Consider the following 6,583-nt stretch of genomic DNA (forward strand, 5'->3'; position numbering starts at 1 on the left):
AAGTAGTAATAAAAGAAAGTCTCATCTACACTTTGAGATCACTAGGTAATTCATGAAAATATACACACTTCATTAATATACACAATTTACATTTCTTACAGAAAAGATTGTATCAATTACAAAAACAGGAGTATGGTAAGTGGTCTACCACAATATCACAAGCACTAGGGCTAGATTTCAAGGGCAACTCAAGAAGACAAAGTAAAGAGTTAAAATGAAATGTGCAAGACCTGGAGTTAGAAAATCAAAAGGGAAGAACACACCTGGCATTTCTCAAGCTGAAAGAACCGAAGAAAACATTCATGCCTCATGTTGCAATACTGAAGGATTCTACGTGCAAAATATTAAACAATGCAAGAAGCGTCAAAAGGAGATGGAATGAATACAGATTCTCTGTGCCAAAAAGAACTGATTGACATTCAACCATTTCAGGAGGTAGCATATGATCAAGAACCGATGGAACTGAAGGAAAAAATCCAAGCTGTACTTAAGGCACTGGCATAAAACAAGGCTCCAGGAAATGAATGAATGCCCACTGAGATGTTACAACAAACAGATGTAGTACTGGAGGCACTCATCCATGTATGACAAGAAATGTGGACAGCTACCTGGCCACCCAACCAGAAAACATCCAAGAGAATGAGAAAATTATAAAATAATATAAATTAATATCACATACAAGTAAACTTTTACGAAAGATAATTTAAAAAACAGTTGCAGTAGGACATAGATAAGCAACTGCCAAAAATTCAAGCTGAATTCAGAAGAGGACATGGAATAAGGGATGTGACTGCTGATGTCTGACAGATCTTGGCTGAAAGCAAAGAATACCAGAAAGATGTTTACTTGTGTTTCACTGACTATGCAAAAGCATTCAACTGTGTGGATTATAATACATTATGGATAACACTGCGAAGGATGGAAATTCCAGAACACTTAATTGTGCTCATGAGGAACCTGTACATAGAGGCAGGCATTCGAACAGGACAAGGGGATACCATGTGTTTAAAATCAGGAAGGTTATGTTGTCAGGGTTGTATCCTTTCACCATACTTATTCAATCTGTATACTGAGGAAATAATCCGAGAAGCTGGACTCTATGAAGAAGAACACGACATCAGAATTCAAGGAAGACTATAAACAACCTGCAAGATGCAGGTGACATACCCTGCTTGCTAAAAGTGAAGATTATTTGAAGCACTTACTGATGAAGACCAAAGACTACATACAGTCTTCAGCATGGATTATACCTCAACATAAAAAAAAAAAAAAAATCCTCACTACTGGACCAACAAACAACATCATGATAAATGGAGAAAAGACTGAAGCTGTCAAGGGTTTCATTTTACTTGGATCCATAATTAAAGCCTATGGAAGCAGCAGTCAAGTAACCAATGTACCGCACTGGGCAAATCTACTGCAAAAAGCCTCTTTAAAGGAGTAAGAAGCAAAGACGTGACTTTGAAGACTAAGTCGTACCTGATCCAAGCCATGGTATTTTCAATTGCCTCATATGCATGTGCAAGTGGGACAACGAATAAGGCAGACTGAAGGAGGGTTGATGTCTTTGAATTGTGGTGTTGGCGAAAAACAGTGAATGTGCCATGGATTTCTAGAAGAACAAACAAATCTGTCTTGAAGTATGGACAAGCCAGAATGCTCTTTAGAAGCAAGAATATCCAGATCTATCTCTCGTACTTTGGTCATGTTGTCAGAAGGGACCAGTCCTTGGAGAAGGATATCATGATTGGTAAACAGCCCAAAAAAGGGAAAGATTCTCAATGAGATGGACTGTCACAGTGGCAACATTGTCAGGCATAGCTTTTAACAATGGATTATCTATTATAATAACAACAAAAGCACAGACCATAAAGGACAAAATAAATAAATGGGATCCTCATAAAATTAAAAACCTGAGTTCATAAAAAGACTACCAAAAAGTAAAAAGACAAGATACCAACTAGAAGATTACATTCAGAAACCATATATTATATTATATATTCAGAAACCACATTTCAATTAAGATTTTAATAACCAAAATATAAAACTTCAACAACCAAACAACAAAAAAGACAAATAACCCAAGTATAAATGGGCAAAGGACTTGAACAGATATTTTACCAAAGAGGACATTCAAACAGCCACCAAACACATGAAAAGATACATGAAAAGAAATGTTGACATTATTAGCCATCAGAGAGATGCAAAGCAAATGCACAATTAAATACCATTCACTCCCAATATAACAGCTAGATAAAAAACAAAACAAAAAATAATAAATGTTGGCAAGGATGTGGGGAACCTGAACACTTTATGCATTGCTGGTGAGAATACAAAATGGTATAGTACTTATGGAAAACAATGTGACAGTTCCTGAAAAAACTAAAAATAGAACGACCAATCTGCCAGGGCTGAAATACTGAGCTTGAGATCTTGGACCAAATTCTTAGGAGACACTAAGTCAATTGGCATAACATAGTCCATAAAGACAATGTTCTACATACTGCTTTGGTGAGTAGCAACTGGGTCTGAAAAACTGGTGAGCAGCCATTTAAGTTACAACTACTGGTCTCTTTCCATCTAGAACAAAGAAGAGTGAAGAAAACCAAAGAATCAAGAAAATAATTATTTAGTCCAAAGGACTGACGGACCACATGAATCACAGCCTCCACTAATACAAGATTAGAAGATACTCCACTAACCCAAGATGGTACCAGCTACCACCACTAACAGGGATTACAATAGAAAGTACTGCATAAAGTGACAGAAAAATGTAGAACAAAATTCAGATCCCAAAAAAAGACCAGACTTACTGGTCTGACAGAGACTAGCAAAACCCTCAAGAATACGGCCCTTAGATATTCTTCTAACGTAGAACTGAAGCCACTCTTGGAGAACAGTTTTTAATCACATAAAAGACATGACTATAAAGTGAACAATAACCTTCAGGAGGAACATGGTTCTCAGAAAAATCAATTATATGAGACCAAACGGGCACTATTTGCCCAAAAGCAATATTAAGAAGGCAAGAAGGGATAGGAAAATTAAGCAACAGAATTGGGAACCCAAGATCAAAATGAGAAGAATGCGGACACATTATAGGGACTGGTACAGAATAATCTGTGCATAAATTGATGAATGGGAAACTAATTTGCTTTGTAAATTTTCACTTAATCCACAGTAAAATATTAATAATAATAATAATAACAACAGAACTACTATGTAACCCAGCAATTCCATTCCTAGATATATACACACAAAGTGAGAACAGAGAGATTCAAACAGAGACTTGTACACCAATGTTCATTGCAGCACTATTCACAATATCCAAAAGGTAGAAACAACATAAATGCCCATCAGCAGATGAAAGGGCAAATAAAATGAGGTACACACAAACATAGGAGCTCTGCTAGCATAGTGCCTAAGGCATTTGACTGCTAACCAAAAGGCTGGTGGTTCAAACCCACCAGCCACTCCTCGGAAGGAAGATAGGGCAATATACTTCCATAGTGATACCACCTCAGAAACCCAAGGGCCACTATGAGTCAGGTCTGACTCCACGGCACATAACAAGAAGAACACATACATGTGCAATACTACTCAGCCAGTAGAAGAAAAGCAGTTTTGATGAATGTATAATGTGGATGGAGCTTGAAGACATTATGCTGAGTGAAATAAGTTAATCAAAAAACAACAAATATTGTATGACCTCACTTATATAAAAAGACAAAAGGTAAATGTATACAGACCAAATTTTATTAGCGGTCACCAAATTCAGGAAAAGAGGGAAAGCAGAAGTTAACAGTTAACAGAAAGCTCTCGCTAATTACAAGCAGACAAGCTAAATGATCAGGTATGTCTACACAAAAGGGAATATATACCCATGACCATGTATAAGTTTCACAGACAAGCTATTAAGAATGCCCATATATGCAGTACAAACAACAAATATGAACCCCTTTGTAAATACAATACTGAGCTGTCAATGAAAGCAAACATGGGTATAGGGACGGATAGATGGGTGAACAAGCTAAACAATTATGTATGTCTAAATGGAGAGTGTATCCAAGATCATATACAGGGTTGGCAGACAATGGGCCTCTCAGGGTGCAGAAGAGTATGAAGGGATGGACACTGGGAGGAGGTAACTATGGGGAGGAAGTGGGAGGGGAGCTGCTGCATTGTAAATTTTGGTCAATGACATGAGACAAAGTATATGTGAACTGCTGTAGGAAAAGTGAATTTACTCTGTAAATCTTCACCCAAATCCTAAAAAAAAAAAAAAAGAGAAAAAAAAAAAGAATGCCCATATATGTAATAGAGCTAACAGAGAAAACTTATGATAACTTCTGTGACACAGCCAAACACCCTGAGGGAATGAATCCCTGAGCCCATGGGTTTGGGACCATGGTTGAGGGGGCATAACATACTACCAAAAAAAAACACTGTTCTGGTGAGTAGCAACTGGGGTCTTTAAACCTTGCAAGTGGCCATCTAAGATGCAACAATAGCTCTCTCCTCATTGAAAGCAAAAGAGAAGAATGAAACCAAAGACCCATAAAAACAATTAGTTCAAGGAACTAACAGACCATGTGAACCTCAGCCTACATGACCCTGAGACCAGAAGAACTAGATAGTGCCTGGTTACCACTGTCAACCACTTGGGAAGGGATCAAAATAGGAGATCCTGGATAAAGTGGGAGAAAAATGTGGAACAATGAAAAAAATAATAATAAAATAAAGGTATGGCAGCAGAGTCAACTATTGCAATTGCTGCCAATAAGCTGTGCACCTGTAAAAAGTAAAATTGGCAAAACTTGTGTAAGAGATATATTTACAAAATGAACAGGACAGGGTGGGGAGTAGCTGTTAAGGCTGTTTATGTACAACCAAAACCTACATGGGATTTGGTTCCTTGGTTTGGAGGTTTAGGATCATGGTTTCAAGGTACAGCGAGCGCCCAGTTAACTGGCCTAATAATGTTTAGGGCTTCTGTTCTGCCTGGTTTGTTTTATACTGTCCAGGCAGACATCCAAAGCAAATAAAGAGAGTTAAGAATACAATGAGGATATGGAATGTGTGGCTAATTGCCTCCATGAACAACTGCCTCTTTTGACATAAGACTGTAAGAACTGGATGGTGCCTGACTACCGTTAATAATTATTTTCATCAAAGATTCCATAAAAGAATCCTGATCAAAAGCAGAAAAATGAAGAACAGAATTTCAAATTCTCACTGATGCGAGATTTTCTGGAGCCACAGATGCTACGTGAAATCCTGAAATTACTGCCCAGAGATTATCTTTCAATCTTAACCGAAAAATATCCCCTGAACTGATTAAAACCAAACAACAGTTTAGGTTAACTAGTAAAAAATGTCTGCCTTGACCACGGGATCAAACTGACAACAGTACCTGAAAAGAAAAGACAGAGGATTGCAGTAAGGTGGCGGAATAGGGAGAAAGACTGCGCAGACTCTCTTCGACAAAGAAAAGGGGAAACAATTAACACAGACACAGATAATAATCCTGGACCCCTGAGCGTTGAAGGGAAAGATACAGAAACGGACTAAACCCCAGATAGCAGAAGAATTTGCATGAAAATGCCAAAAAAGGAGACATACAGAGCTGTGGTCTGGCAGCGATCCTGAGCAAGTCTGACCACACAGCACAGACAGCTTGGAGAGTGCCGAGTAGTGGTAGGACCTAAGAATAAACGTAAAAATCAGTCCTGCTAGCCAGGGACTGCACGGAGGACTACTCTGGTGGCTAGGGAATAAAACGTGAAAGATCAGCAAAAAGAAAGGCGGGCTGAGCTGTGAACTTTTGCCTGTCCGGAGGAGGCTGCCATTTTGAATGTTTACAAGTGGCTTAACCATTTTGGATATTTAAAGAGACAGTGCTCTCTGAGATTCCAGGGGCTTAAGAACAGGTTCTGCTTGCCAGTAACCCCAAGGATACCCCCAACCAGAATGACTGAAAAGGCCAACAATAAAAAACCACCAAGAAAAGCCTGAATCACCCTTGGCTGCTCTTCACAAACAGTTAACAAATATCTTAATACAACAATGCCACGATGTCTTGGAGAAAACAGACCATCACAGTACACACAAAGAAGTAAGATAAAGTGGTAGGACCAAGGGAACGGGATACAGATACAGAACACATCCCTGAGGAAGCAGCAGCACTGGAACTCTCTGATAAGGAATTCAAAAGAATTATATTTAGGTATCTTTAAAGGATTGAGAGACAGACCACAGAAAAAAGAGAAAATAACCTAGAAGAATTTTGGAAGAAAATACAAGAACAAAATGACAAAATAAATGAAAAATCAGAAATAATTCTAATTCTAAATATAGAAATCCAGAAGATTAATACTAAATTGTCAGAAATAGATAACACATTGGAAGGGCAAAGGAAAAGAATTGATGCAACGGAAGACAGAATTAATGAGACTGAAGACAAATACCTGAATACTTCTTTGGAAAGGGATCAGTCAGAAAAAAAATCAAAACAAAATGAAGAAAGCCTAAGGTTCATGTGGGATACCATCAAAAGGAATAACCTACATGTCATTGGAATTCT

At 38.0% G+C, this 6,583-nt stretch overlaps 1 protein-coding gene across 1 annotated transcript in view; it reads right to left on the bottom strand.

Annotated features, from left to right (window-relative positions):
* Nucleotides 1-6,583, bottom strand: part of TRIM37 (tripartite motif containing 37) — a 169,340-nt gene that overhangs the window by 80,704 nt on the left and 82,053 nt on the right. The window lies entirely within an intron of this gene.

The sequence above is a fragment of the Orycteropus afer genome, unplaced genomic scaffold (assembly GCF_000298275.1).
Source record: "Orycteropus afer afer isolate SDZICR_OR568_19922 unplaced genomic scaffold, OryAfe1.0 scaffold00196, whole genome shotgun sequence".
Taxonomy (NCBI): domain Eukaryota; kingdom Metazoa; phylum Chordata; class Mammalia; order Tubulidentata; family Orycteropodidae; genus Orycteropus; species Orycteropus afer.